We start from the raw sequence: 15,330 nt of genomic DNA on the forward strand, positions 1-15,330 counted from the left end.
CTGAGTAGACAGAAATCGTGGGATACCTATCTAGTAAGGGGTGGGCCCGCCTTCTGCCAGATAAGGGCAGTCACACGGCGAGGAATTTGAGTCCAATAGTTCACGAAATCATTCCACAGGTATTTCCATCCATGCTTGCTGCACGGCTGTCCATAATTCCAACGCATTCCTGGATGGTGGATCCAAAGCTTGAACGGACATTCCCACAGCATCCGAAAGCTGCTTCACAAGGTTCATGTCTGTTGAACAGGGAGGCCATTCCATAGTGATTAAATCTGTGGAATGCTATTCGAATCATGTTCTAGTCGCCACAGCTCTCTGGGGAGGTGCATTGTCGTGTTGGAAGAGTCCATTGTCCTGTGGATGCACGATGATGAAGGGATGGTCTAAGGATAAACACATATACTGGACTGTTCAGAGGTGCATCTAGACATATCAGAGGTCCAAAACATGTACCAGTTGAACACGCCCCAGACCATTACCGACCATCTACCTGCCTGAACAGTTCCTTGTTGATATGACGAGTGCATAGCTTCATGCGGTTTTCGCCTGATACGCACCCTCCCATCCTCTCAAAAATAAAAGGAAATCGCACTCGTTGGACCAGGAGCCTGTCTCCAATCATCCAAGGTTCAGTGCCGATGTTCTTTTTCCCAGTTGAGGCGTAAAGTCCTATGTCGTGGTATTAGCAATGGGACTCTGGTGAGTCGGCGAGTCTCACCACATAGGCTAATGATCACCTGATGATCTTGGTGGAGACGTTTCTGACACCTCCCTCGTTGAAGTCAGCAGTCATTTGTGCCACTGTCGCTCTCCTGTTGGCTGAAACAATGCGAGACAGACGTCGATGGCCACGTTCATCCACCACCTTTCTCCGCCCACCGAGCTATCCACGATGACATGTTATTCCGGAAATAACGTATCCCGATACACTGTTGATACTGTCGAACGGGGATAGTGCAATTTCCGTACCACCTGCGGATAGAGGAACCCATGCGTTGGGCACCCACTATCATCCCTCTTTTTAAGTCGGTTAGCTCACGACGTTTATCCATACTGACATCGAATTACCGTCTACGTAATTGCAGTAATGCAGTGTACCTATATACTTGCCAAGTGGTGGGTTCGTCCACTAGCGAGAGGAGTGACAGCATTGCGTTGCCCAGGAATCAGGTATCCATGAATTGTGCCCTTTCAGTGTACTGTACTCATTAATTTTGAGGGAGGCAGCCAGGGGATGTATTGGACCATTGAAGTTAATTATGAGGGTGTCTTTGTACTCTGGAGATTCAGTGCCCTTTCAGTGTACTGTACTCAGTAATTTTGAGGGAGGCCGCCAGGGAATGTATTGGACCATTGAAGTTAATTATGAGAGTGTCTTTGTACTCTGGAGAGATTCCTTGTTAAAATCCTGTTTAACTTAGTAAACTATTTTGACACAGTTACTCATGAACTGGATGTAGAGAACGATATCGACAGTTTATTTAGATATTAGCAAGGCATTTGATCAGTCTCTCACGAGAGGGTATTGTATAAACTGGAACATGTTGAAATTACTGGAAAAATTCTAAGATGGATTGCTGGGTGGCTGTAGGGCAGAAGACACAGAGTTGTGATGAATGGCTATCCTTCAGATTGGTGTAAATTCAGAAGTGGGGTTCCCCAGGGATCAATTCTTGTACAAGGGTTGTTTCTCATTTTCATAAACGATATCGGCGATGGGACAAAAGGCTTAATGTCACAATTTGCACACTACGTCTAGAGTGGTTAATGATTGGTAACAAGAGGTTAAAAAGTAGCAGTGCTCCTTCAGGATGACTTGAACAGGCTGCAAGAATGGTTAGATAATTGGCAGCAATATGCCAGCTTGCACTTGGGGGAACATCAATCCCAAAATAAATTACCCAGTTGGTGGAGTTGAATTAAAAACATTGGGAGAAAGAAACGGATTTGGGGGTATAATACGGTCAGATATGAAGTTTTCTGAAAAGTGTAAACAGGCAGCCAGAAAATCCTATAGTATCCTATCGATGATATATCGAACATTCTGTAGAGATATGGACGTCATAGTTCCACTGTGCCGACTGGGCTTGCCGGGTGGGTAATGTGCCTGCCTGGCAACCCAAAGGTCGTGGGTTAGAATCCCGCCTCAGGCTTGAATCAGAGTAAAATGCAAAAACTTTGGGAGGTGCATTATGGCCACAGAAGGCGATGCGCCAACAACTAACGAAAAAAAAAAAAAAGTTCCACTGTATAACGCAATTGTAACAGCGCATTGGAATACTGTGTTCAAGTATGGGGACCTCGTCTGAAAAAATATATTGAGCTTCTTGAAAGCGTCCAAAGACGGGAAACTCTCATGGTGAGATCGGCAAAAGGTTGAGCATGTGAGGAAAGACTCCGTATATGTGGCAGAGCTTGGGAACCTGGTACCTCAGAGGTGACCTGATTGTGGTTTATAAGGCTTTGAGAGGTGTTAGTAAAATGAACGAAGGTGGAATTTTACTGTTATGGAAAATTCCGGAACTCGTGAGAATAGATTCAAATTACAGGAGTAGAGGTTTAAACTAGATTGTAGGAAGTTTTCTTTTTGGCCAGTGGCCGTTGATTGCTGTAACAGGTTGCCTTCACAGGTCGTTGAGGGTAAACAGTTTGAATAAATTGAAAGGTTAACTGGATTGTTACCTACACAAATAATTTGTATTTTCTTATCTACTCGGTTTTTTTTTATTCTAGCTAGTACAGCAAAAGCCTGTATCTTCTTGCACTGTATGGCTGTTATTAAAGTTGTAAGGTGGTGAGGCACACAATTCAGAAGTGCTCTCAGGAATTCAATGATAAGGCTATTATGGGGAGAGCAGCAAATAATATTGGAAATGATGATGTGGCAACAGACACAACAACGTTTTTGATATTACAGGCACAGGAAAAAAGTAATTAAACAGGTAGGTGGGATGACTCGGGAAACGATTATGCCGATTACTTTTCACAGGGAAATTACAGGATATCTCAAATTCAACAGGACACCTGCAAAGCAGCGGCTCAAGAACTCCTCTGCTACGCTATACCAAACATATCAAAATACCCCTGTGTTAAATCTAATTTTTTGTTTTTAAAAAATTCAAAAAACACTTCTATAAATTTGGCATTGAGGTTTTTTTAAGCAACATTTTTTCTAATACTGAATTAATTGAAGAAATACGAACTTTGATGACGTTGTTAATTATTTTGATAATAGGAAAAGCCAAAGAAAGAATTTATTTAATAAATCTGTACTTAAAAAACTTTTCTTTTTCTTCTTTCGTTTTTCATAACCAGATTCTTTTTTTTTTTTTTTTTTTTTGCACATATCCGTCAGACATTTTAAATAACGTCAACACAGTTAACCCAATAAATTATTCTAGGATCAGAAATATGAAAAATTGAATATACTGCTGACCAGTCCTCTTTTAAAATTCACACTATTTTCTTAAAATGTCACACCACAAACTTATTCCACTATTTTACTACCACTCTCTTTACATATAACTCACATGTACATATTTGTGGGTACCACTGTTTTATAACGGGAGAATGCACGTTTAACTCTCTACGAAAGAAGTCAGTTTAACAAGATAAGCATGAGATCACAGTCATACATGTTTATCCACGTTCATATGTGCATGCGATGCCCTGATGGACTGCTCATACTTGCATTACATCAAAAGATGCAATTCGCAGTCAGTGTCAATACATTATAATTTATTATAAGAAATGTTTTACTCCTCTTTTCCCACTTTTCAGAATTATTATTATTTATTATTATTAGCTATACGGTGCAAGGAAGCCTGAGGCTTATGCTGCACCAGCCAAAAAAAAAAATAATAATAATAAGTTCCCGAGTTACCCTGAGAGAGAGAGAAGTAGAAAGAAATCACCAAGAAAGGGAAGAATGATGATATCCAGCTCAGAACCCTGGGTGTGCCAAGCCCATACTCACCAGATGTGAGCCCCAGATGTGAAAATTTCCTAGGGTCTACAAACATTAAAATCCGGCCCTGGGTGAAACGGCATCGTTTTTGTTACATCTCGTATTGTGAATGCCTTCATGAGTTGCCCTGTTACTTATTATTATTATATTAGGGTTACCCGTAAATGATTACTTTAACCCGTATTCGTGTCTGTAAATTGCGTGTGTTCTCTGGTCGATTTGCCTGTTTTGCTGGACGAAAAAAAAAAAAAAAAACAGTTTCTGGGGGGGGGGAAACCTTGCTATCTACACCTGAGATCGACTAACTCAGCCACGGAGTGAAAAAAAAAGCCCACTAAAATTCCTTGCGTTATCGACGGGATTCGAACTAGGGCCTTTTCCACCCGGTGTGGGGAGGACGGTTATGATACTACTGTGCTACCCTCGCAGACAGCTGCCCTGTTACTGCTCTACCTCGAATAAGCGACTCTTCACCAGTGGAGAAGACTTATTCTTGGAGGTTACCACCACCACCCCTGGGTATCCGCCGAGAATCCACTGACGAAGTGTTGCCTAGTCGAGAATCCACTGCCGAAGAGATATTGAACTACCTTATTCGAGGTAGTTCAATATCTTGGGTTTATGTAATACCCGGATTTATGTAATTTATGTAATCAATTACATAAACCCTGGTAACTCTAATATAATAATTTGAAATTTGAAGGCATTCACAATGAGATATAACAGAAACGATGCTTTTTCACCTACTTCAGTGGGTGATGTACTACGAACTAAAATGATGCTTGGCACTAACTTGTTCGATTAGTGAATTTTCCGTAGTCTGAGGCTTTCAAAACCTTTTTAGTATAAACATTTTAATATAATGGAGGTGATATATTGCAATTGTTTTCATCCAGGTTAAACACAGTGAAGCGTTTGCCACTAAGTTCTGATGCTTGTGAACAGTTCTGAATTACTTAGTGGACTGTTGTTGTCTTATTGTAATTGTGACCTTTTAAGGTATGTTGAAACTCCAAAGGAGTTCATTCTTCCAACTTGGTAATGAGTTTAATGAACAGAATGCTAAGCAATTAGCAATCTTCAGTTTAAAAATGTTTCCCATAGGCAGAGTAAAATATTTATAAATTCTGAAATAGTACTTAAAAGCAATCTTTATTCAGTTCATTTTTATTTGTAATCCGTGTAGCCGAGTGGGCAGGAGCGGGAGTGCAGTAGCACACGCTCTTTGAGTAGACCGGGGTTCAAGCCCCTGACTGCTGACTACGGTCGATCTGCCAAACCGCACTGGACCAGCGTGGCAGATTATGGTCCATTTCCCTCAGCATGAATTGTTGAGGAGGCTTCCACCCTGCAGTGGGTTGATAATGGCTGCACTTTACTTTTTTTTTTTTTACCCTTAAGTCATTTTCCCTCGTAAGAAGTTCTAAACTTCCAGTCCCTTGGAAAACTTCTTATCCGAGTTCTAGTGTATTTATTTTCACATACAATGTATGCACATGTTTTCGAAAATGGGAAGGCATAAACATCAGAATTTTTAATCTGAAATGTAAATTTTTGCCTTTTGAAGTGTCCAAAGGCTTTTCCTGAATGTATAAACAAAAATATAAATATTACGTACAACATAACGACAAAAATTAGTTTTCGCCCCCGGGTGGGCTCGAACCACCAACCTTTCGGTTAACAGCCGAACGCGCTAGCCGATTGCGCCACGGAGGCAACTGACTGATGTCTTTAATTCTTCCTTCTAGTAACTAATGTGATTTTTTTTTCTCTATTATTTTTGTTATGTTATTTTGATATCTATAAACATAATATATTTCTACAAAGTATATCTTACAACCACAAAAAAAAAAAAAGCAACATGAAAATTATCACATTTCAGAAAACTCAAATGCTTTCTAGGTTCGTGTAAAGTGAGACAGAGAGTAGTAAGATTTCACTACTCTGTAAGCGAGACTAAATAAGATCAGACACGTCAACAATGTTTTCGTTCATCGAAATTAAGTGTGCGCGCTAGGCGTTTGACTCTGTTATCGTGGTTCTGTTGTTGCAGATTTGTATTTATTTATTTTTATATAAAAAAAATAGTTTTCCAGCATTGTTTTAGAAATAAGTAACAACATTTTTGGAAGTAATACCTAATCAAGGTAAATTTTTATTATTTTTTTTAATTTAAAACTAAATTGATATAAATGCTGTAGGTAGTGGTCGTGTCATGTTTGGAACAAATTTCTGCGAAAAGAATGCAACCAAACGTTGGAGATGAATATATGGACTTCATTAAAAATACTTATTGCAACGTTGTCACGGAAGACAACGTTGCAGTAAGGATTTATCTTTTATGACAAGTAGAGTGTATGCATCCACACATTTTCCGGTAGTCAGTTAACAAATTAAAACACATACAGGTAATTCTCGTTATCCAAGAATAATCGGAATCATGAAATGGCCATTAGAAGTGAATCCACTTAAACCAGGAATCAAAATAACATATAATTGGGATCTTCACACAACCAACGATAATACTAAAAGTAACGGTAAAAAAAAGTTTTAATAACATTTTAGCATTCGCAGTCGCAAGTGATGGAAGAAAGCAAGCTTATACAGCATCAGCCAAAAAACCCCCTACCACATCGCTTTCCCATCCCCCAACAAGTTTATCTACTTCTTGATTGAATTTATTCAAACTATCAATATTCACAACAGCAGATGGAAGTTCCAACCCATTGGTTGAAGGCAAATTTCTGGACATCTATCCTGCAACCATCTTTCTTCAATTTGAATATATTCCCCCTAAGGTTTTGGTGCTGAGCCCCATTGTTGTTTGTATTTATTAATAATATTGAAGGCATATTAGGTTTAATATTCCAAGTTTGCAGATATAAAGATTGGTAGGGTGATTAATCACAGTAATCAAGGTAAGATACAGCAACAAGATCTGGAAAAATTAGGTAGACCTGAGAAATGCCAGTGGAGTTTAACCTGGTAAAATGCAAGATGCTTCACACGGGAAGCAGTAATAGTAGATTAACATGTGTAGTATACACTTGGGGGTAGTGGATAATGAAAAAGACCTGGAGTGTACTTATGCAGTCAGATATGTTCTCTGGACAGTGCAGACAGGTGCCAACACGGCTTATGGAGTTTTGCCTATTTTAATTTTTAACTTCCCAAATATTGACTGGAACTTGTGGAATGGTCTCTCTCATGCTAGCAAATCTTTTGTGGATTTATTGGATGATTTTTTTCTACAGCAGCATGTTCCAGAGGCAACTAACGGGAGTAATACTCTTGATCTGATTATCAGCAGTCATTCTTCATGCATTAAGACTACACATAAAGGTGACTACACTGGTCTCAGACAGTTTTTAAATTTTATACAGTGGGACCAACTGATGATGTTATGAACAGGAAATTCTAAATAGGAAGTATTGAAGGAAGTAATCTTGGCAGCTACTAGGCTTTTTGCCCCAACTAAGAAATATTGTACTGCTATGTATTTAGGCCTAAATACTTTTCTGTATTTAAGCCTAAGTGGATGGCAGATGAATTAATGATGAACTTTATATAGTTCGAAATTATATAGGGGTTTCTATTTCGAACTTTTCGACATTCCTCTGTCGATATGGGGCATGATGGTCAGTCTATTTTATTTTAATTTATTCTAATTTTGTCATCTTTTAGTAGTTCCTTTAACCCCCTTTTTTGGTGATATTTCACGTCTTTTGGAACTGGTACCTCTCGGGGGGGGGGGTACCACTAAATTAATATGTAATTGGCATTATTCTAAATTTTATATACGTCATGTTAATTGGATTTAAAATTCGAAATTATATAGGGGTTTCTGGGCTATTATTTATGTCTAACTTTTATTCTTCTTTTCCGTTTGTTCGTTTATTTGGTTATTTTTATGTTAATTTTCGCTCTACAGTTTTTGCCATACTACTGGCTTACATTTTATTTTATTTAATTTAAAAAAAAAATAATATATATATATATATATAGAGAGAGAGAGAGAGAGAGAATCAGATCTAACAGACAGAAAATTGAGTATTGAGTAGGGGTGCCATTATTAAAAAGAGGTTGAAAACCACTGACTTAACCGATAACGACCTTATCAGGTTCATGACAATTCTAGAAATGGGAAATCTCTGATAGGCATAGAGCATGGGAATGTCAGCAAATGTTTGTTGGAAATAATATTCCTGTAAAATTGCTAGCAGAGATAATCCCTACACAGGCTGCCGTGTGGGAAATTTTTGTTTTTGTATGGGTGGCTCCTAGAACAAAAATTCATCTCCGAGGTGTTGCTCTGTTCAGTTTTTACAGACTCTGTCAAGGTAAGGCCAGTGTGTGCCATGTAAAAAAAAAAAAAATTCATTCCACATAAGAATATCCCATGCTGGATGAAGATAGATGAAAAGAGAGAGAGAGAGAGAGAGAAAAAAAAGTTTAAAAGTTTTTCATCATGCACCGGAGAAAGTGATAGGAAAGAAAAACTGTGTTTGTGAGCTTGCGTGTGTGTTCTGCAAGTGTGATGTTGTCTTTTGGTTGCCTGGAAGCAGTGATCACCTGGATGACTTCCTCCAAGTACTCGTCCCTAGCAGAAGGAGGGCAAGGCCTCCTACTATCTGCATGCCCTCCTCCCTGGGGAATGAGGTTTCCCAGGGAGGAAAGAAAAACTTGTATAAGATGAAGAGAGGGAAGGAGAAAAGAGGAGTAGAACTATCCCGGCCCAGGGAAGTCCCAATCCAGAATGGATTGCTAGAACAACAATGCAAAAAAAAATAATAATAAATAAATAAAATATATAGGTTGAGAGAGGAGCGTGCCTGGTCTGGGGAGCCCCAGCCCAGGTCAGAATGTGAAAAAAAAAAAAAAAAAAAAAAGTTTAAATAAAATAACACTGTTGCTTCCTTATTTAAGAACACACAAATGATGATGGAATGATTGCATCTTATAAAATTGAAGAAATCATTGTCATGTGGAAAAGGAAGCACAAAGGTTGCCGAAATAAGTGTGCCCTGGCTGGATTTTCCCTGTCACTATATACAAGCTTATCACCTAAATGCCACTAGCCATTGTGGATTGAAGCATGTGCTGCTCTATAGCTTATAGTTGTTTTCAATGTAACAACCGGCTTGCAAAATTCTTGAAAATTTAATATCTGCTCACGCAAGCCGGCTCCCCACACCACTGCTTCCAGACCTGCATGCAGTACTCAAGATGTGGCCTAACTATGGCCTTATACAAGAGATAATCACCTCCTTATATCTGTTGGAAAAATTTCTGTGTATCATTGACAAAACCCCATGTACTGTCTTGGCAGTTTGTCTGACCACACAGTTACCTCCCAGGTGTACTGCATCATAGTATCCAGTCAGACAAGGTTACCTCTTAACAAATCCATGCAGTGACTGCAGTATAACTGCATCATGTTTAGATGGTCCTGCATTACTTTAACCGCTGATTCCATTATTTTCCTTGGAACGGAAGTCAAGATAACAGGTCGGTAATTACCCGTATCAACATTTCATCATTAGTATATATATATATATATATATGTATATGTATATATATATGTATATAAAAACCTCTCTTGATTTTGCAGATGCCCTTATAATTATGGCTAAAATGTTTGCTTACTTCTTTCGCTGCTGATTTTAATATAATTCAATAGGTCCTATCCACCCCAGGTGCCCTTTTAGGTGCATTAGCATAATGCACCTGTTGTTTTCACCATGTGTGTCCATCCATCCATCCGCATGCAACAACTTTACTTCCAGTGGACAGACTGGAAGTAAACTTTACTTCCAGACTTTGATGAAATTTTATATTTGGACCTTTTAAAAAAGATTTGCTAACCCATTCCAGATTTCATTAACTCTCTCATGAAAGCATCCCCTGATAAAATATGTCAAAGCAGGTTTTTTTTTTTCTAATTTAAAATCTGTATAAGTGACATCAATGCCAGTTTATTGTTTATTAATTCCTCAGTTATTGTGTTTCTGGTTGTTTGGCATCATTACAATGTGATTGTTTTGTTGTTGAAGGTCTTAATTTGACCTTAAATTAAAAACCAATTTTTTTAAGCCCATTTATGCATTTTAATTATCTCGTGTTGATAAATAAGAATATAAAATTATGTACATCTTTCCCATCCAATTATTGAAGTATGCTAGCACACCTTTGATCCATGCATTTCCCCAGCAGAAATATTCGTTGGCTTCAGCTATTATTTATATCTTGCAGTGATAGACTACTAATTGCAACATGCAGGATATTCGATTTTAGTTTCTTTCAACTTTCTCTCACCAACAGTAAAGATAAAGCCCAAATGCAAGTGTTTTTAACATGCGAAAAAAAAACATGCATAAAACATGGAAAAATGGATTTTATTTTAAAGAGATAATTATGCCTTTAATATAAAAAAGAATTATTCAAAATTGTCTTCATAATATATTGAAAATTTGAAATAAACAATATTAAATTTTTTTATGCCAAATTTAGGGTTTTAAAATGGCATACCTGATCCCAAGGTGCACCTGTTAAAAGTTTGTGCACATGTCAGAGGAATAAATGCAACTGATAGAAATCCGGTGGTTATTATATCTTTTATTTCTGTCCTCTTGTAATAATTCAGCTCCCAGGCAGATAGATTTTTCTGAAATTTTATATTCATGCCTTTTAGAAACATTTGAAGAGCCATCCTAAATTTCATTAAAATTATGCAAGTAGAAATCCAACAATTATTATTGCTTTGTCCATCCATCTGTATGTAATACCCGAACTCCCAACAGATGGATTTTCATGAAATTTTATATTTGAGCCTTCTAGAAAGGTTAAACTATTCTAAATTTAATTAAAATTGGACCAGTAAATATCAGGCAGTAGCAATAGATATTATATTTGTTTTGATGCATTTTGGAGAAATGAATGAGCAATGTGTCAGATTCACAGAAATGAAATATTTTTTCTGTTCACACATCTCTGCCTTTTGTTCCTTTTTATATATTTTTTTGTTTTAAATAATGAATTGTTACTATTTGCTAATGTGCCTGAAATGTAAACATTTCAAACATTTACTAACTTGTTTACATTTAGCAGCGCCTCCATAGCCAGGTGGGAAGGAGCAGCAGTGCGTAGCACACGCTTCTTGATTAGACCGGGGTTCGAGCCCGTCACCACCAAATACGGAGTATGCGGAAAGGTCAAGGAATGACCACCGCATATCCCGGAGCAATATGGCCTTAGTTGCTAATGCTCCTAAAAAAAAAAAAAAAAAAAAAGTTTACATTTAGCTTCAGCAAGTTCTCTTCCACTTACCTCTCAGTTATCACAAAATTGTTTAGCCCTCTGTTGGAATTTGAAACACATCTAGCATTCCCATTCCTAAAAATTTCATTTGTGAATATAGATACAAAATATATATTCAGTCTGCAACCTGATCAGGATCATCAACATTTAAACCATTCCTTTATAGTGGACCATTGTTATTCATCCCCTTCCTTTTAGTGTTTACTTAAGTACAGAAGTCTTTGCTACTTTTCCTTTGTCAGAGACTTTTTGTAATCTACCTTAGGTTGCCTAATATCCTTTGTGATTTGATTGCAGGTGGTTTTTATCTACAGTAGGCTTCTGTATTGCTTGATAATTTATGTGCATGCATCAATGTATTTTTATTTTCAGCTGCAAGTGTCATCTTTTTACCTCTCATCTATTTAGGTCTAATCCTTGAATGATATTTCGTAGTTGGTATAAAAAGCCTAGCCCAGTGGGCTTCTACAGTTACTTCCCTGAATGCTTTCCATTTAGAATTTGCTATTGATAACATCATCAGTTGATCCCATTGCATAAAATTCAAAACCTGTCTGAGACCACTGTAATTATGAAAGCAAAAGGCTGTCCCCTTTCCCTGGCAGTAGTTCCATCTTTAGGTAAGTCCCATATCAATACACTAATCACTAGCATGTATATGTTCTTTTATCTGCAGATTCTTAAGTGTGAAGAGTTGCAGATAATCAGATCAAGAATATTGCTTTCTCTCATTGCCTCTTTAACATTGCTGGTTTAGAAAACAGTCATCCAATAAATTCACAGAAGTCTTTCTGTTTGAGTACCAATCGACATGTTCCAGTCTATCTGGAAATCTAAAATCATCCATTATAAGATATTCTGAGTTATCACAGTCATTAGGCCTATAGCATGCTCCTACTCTGATTGTTGGTTACCCAGTGCTTATGTCACATTCACTGACTCAACATCATTTCGCTTGCTCAAAATTGATTTAACATTTAAGCAAGTGCACCCATGCCAACCAGTTGCGCAGGCTTAAATTTTATGTGCTTCTTAATCAGGAACATGCCCCCCAAAATCAGGAACATCTTAACTTCTTAATCAGGAACATCCCTCCTGAAAAAAAAAAAAAAAAAAAAAACTTGTCTGGTGTTGTGGAAGGGGCTCACATCTGGTGAGTATGGGCTTAGCACACCCAGGGTCATGAGCTGGATATCATCATTCTTCTCTTTCTTGGTGATTCCCGTCTCTCTCTCTCTCTCTCTCTCTCTCTCTCTCTCTCTCTCTCTCTCTCTCTCTCTCTCTCTCTCTCTCTCTCTCTTTTGGCTGGTGCAGCATAAGCCTCAAGCTTCCTTGCACCATATAGCTAATATTAATAACAATAATTGGGTAGTTTGAATAAATTTAAGAATTAGACAAATTATTGGAGGAGATGGACAGATGACCTTGGTAGTAGGGTTTTTTTTTTTTTTGCTAATGCTATGTAAGCTCGATTACTTGCATCATTTGCCACTATACTAAGAGTAATCATTTATTAGTATTGGCAATATAATGCAAGAAAGCAAAGCCTGTACAGCACCAGCCAAAAAAAAAAAAAATTTCCCATCCTTTTCAATAATTTTCCCAGTCTTCCTCAAATTATACTAAAGTATCCATCTAATAATACTAGGTGGAAGATTATTCTAACAGTTTACTATCCTTTGGCTCAAAGCAAATTTCTTATATGGTATGTTAATTATCCCATACCATATACTAAAGTTAAATTACTTAATTTAACTAACATTAGTACTTAAGTTAAATCTGACTGCAAGCATCCTTTTCCACTTTAAATTTGTGGCCCCTTGTTTATTTCAACTTGGAAATGGTAATGATACATTCAGCATATAACAGGGGTGGGCAAACTGCAGTTCTCGAGCCTCGTGCAGCTTGCTGAAATATGTTGGCTCAGCTCCTTTAGCATTATTATTCATATAAAAGGTAAATAAAAAATTTTCAAGCTTTATAATTATTTACCAGGTATAAACTGAGAGTCCACTGGATTAAAACATAAGTTTAATGTTCATGGTGAGTAAATATATTTAAGAATTTAAATCCTAATTTTAATGCTAGATTTGAGTCAGGGATTAAAGAAATTTTGGATTAGCAAGGATTACAGAGGAATTGTGCTAGAGAATCGGTAATCGTACAAGCTTGTGCTGACAATGTTAGTTTTAGTGGGCTTGGCTTGCAATTGCGTGATTGTGGTGTGTGGCTATGTTTTGCTGACAGTGAAATTAGCAGTGTGTTAGTGTGATACTGGGCACTATATATTTTTTTTCCATTGTGCATGTTGGGGCTTATTGTTTCTTTTCACTTTAATTTTTTTAGAAGTGTCTATGAAAATTTTGTGAAGGTAGATGGTGTCATCAAATTATAAGAAACAAAAGTATGAAGATGAAAACAGAAATTTTAAGCCAGAGTGGGTGGAAGGTTTTGCATTCACCATTAAAGGAGGTAAACCTTTGTGCTTTATCTGCAATGTGTCACTCAGTTATTACAAAGCCAGTAACTTGAAACACTACCATGAAACATCACAAAAACTTTTCATATGATTATCCACCTAAATCAGAATTACGGAAAAACAAGTTAACTGAGTTAAAATCATCACTAAATAGCCAGCAGGCACTGTTGACAATGTTCAGTAAGGAAGCCGATACAACGAATGAAGCTAGTTTTGTTATATCATGAAATATTCCTCGTGCTAAATGCCCATATTCTGATGGCGAATTTGTTAAAAAGAATATAAGCTGAAGTTGTTGCAGTGTTAGATCCAAATAACACAAAACTTCAGCGACTAATAGCACAAACACCAGCTTCACGCCACACTACACAGAGGCATATCTCCCAGATCAGTGCTGATGTTGCAGGCAAAATGAATTAAAGAATTCCTTTGTAATCAGCTTAGCTCTTGACGAATCTACAGACATAAAGGACAACCCACAACTGGCGGTATTTGTTCTTTATATTTCCTCTGATGTAACTATGAAAGAAGAGATGTTGAACTTAGTGGCACTAAAAGAAACAGCTCGTGGTATTGACATTAAAAATGTGCTTGACAGAGCCTTAACAAGTGCTGATATTCAACTGAATAAACTTGTCAGTGTTGCAACAGATAGAGCCCCTGGTTTTGGGAAGAAAAATGCAGGATTAATTGCATTTATGAAAAGTGATTCCAGCTTTCCAGAGTTTATCCCTGTTCAATGCATTATTCACCTTGAACACCTGGCAGCCAGATACTTCATGTATATAAAGATGTTATGAAATCTGTTCCTGAAATTGCCAATTTCATACGCTTAAATGGGAAGATCCACGAAGTTCAAAAATTTTATTGAACAACTGGAGCTTGTAGATAAACCCAGTGATGCCTCTTTCTACTGCATTGTGAGGTGGCTTCAACCAGCAATGTCTTAAGTAGGTTTGTGGATTTGTTGGAGCCTATTATTACTTTTCTTGAAGAAAAGAAAAGATTCTATCCTCAACTGGAAAATGATGAATGGATTCAAGATCTAATGTTCCTTACTGATATATAATGAATCATCTACAAACTCTCAACTTGTTACTCCAGGGGAAGGATAAGATTGTTTCTGATCTTACTCAGACAATTTTCAGCTTTCAAAATAAAATAAGAATTTTTCAGAGACATATTGTCAAACTTCAGTTTCTTGACAATGTGTCTCTGACTTGGTCCTTGAGGTTGTCACAGACATTCTCTCAGATATGCCAGACAAGCTGTACTTGCTACCTGGGAGTCTGTAACGCTAATGGAACTGATATTCGGGTGACATTCAAGTCAAGTGGACCCATTTTCGGCAAAGTCCGGATAGTCTGTGACAGCCAAATCCTCTGCTTGCACCTTCGTATTGGTGGGACTGTTAGTAATCCTGGGTATAACCTCCATGCACAAGCACACTGTGGTGCCCACACCACATGGAGGAATGCCACCCCTCTGTGTTACCAGGCAGTACTAGGTGGTAGATGACTCTCATCAACTGGTGCAATACCACCACTTTGCTTATTGGAGGCTT

The 15,330-nt window shown here is 37.6% G+C and overlaps 1 protein-coding gene and 1 non-coding gene across 3 annotated transcripts in view; one reads left to right on the forward strand and one right to left on the reverse strand.

Moving 5' to 3' along the window:
* Nucleotides 1-5,612: 5,612 nt before the first annotated feature.
* Nucleotides 5,613-5,686, reverse strand: TRNAN-GUU (transfer RNA asparagine (anticodon GUU)). The gene has a single exon. It is a non-coding gene; the product is annotated as a tRNA-Asn (tRNA).
* A 341-nt stretch (nucleotides 5,687-6,027) lies between these two features.
* Nucleotides 6,028-15,330, forward strand: part of betaCOP (coatomer subunit beta) — a 234,667-nt gene continuing 225,364 nt past the window's right edge. Inside the window, exon 1 of one of the 2 annotated variants that reach the window (XM_090381759.1) lies at nucleotides 6,028-6,117. The gene's annotated coding sequence lies outside the window, so the exon portion shown is untranslated. Of the gene's footprint in view, nucleotides 6,118-11,883; nucleotides 11,908-15,330 lie in introns of those variants that run through there. The other variant, XM_090381760.1, reaches the window with a different exon arrangement.

The sequence above is a fragment of the Mastigoproctus giganteus genome, chromosome 9 (genome assembly GCF_048544385.1).
Source record: "Mastigoproctus giganteus isolate SK-2022 chromosome 9, ASM4854438v1, whole genome shotgun sequence".
Taxonomy (NCBI): Eukaryota; Metazoa; Arthropoda; class Arachnida; order Uropygi; family Thelyphonidae; genus Mastigoproctus; species Mastigoproctus giganteus.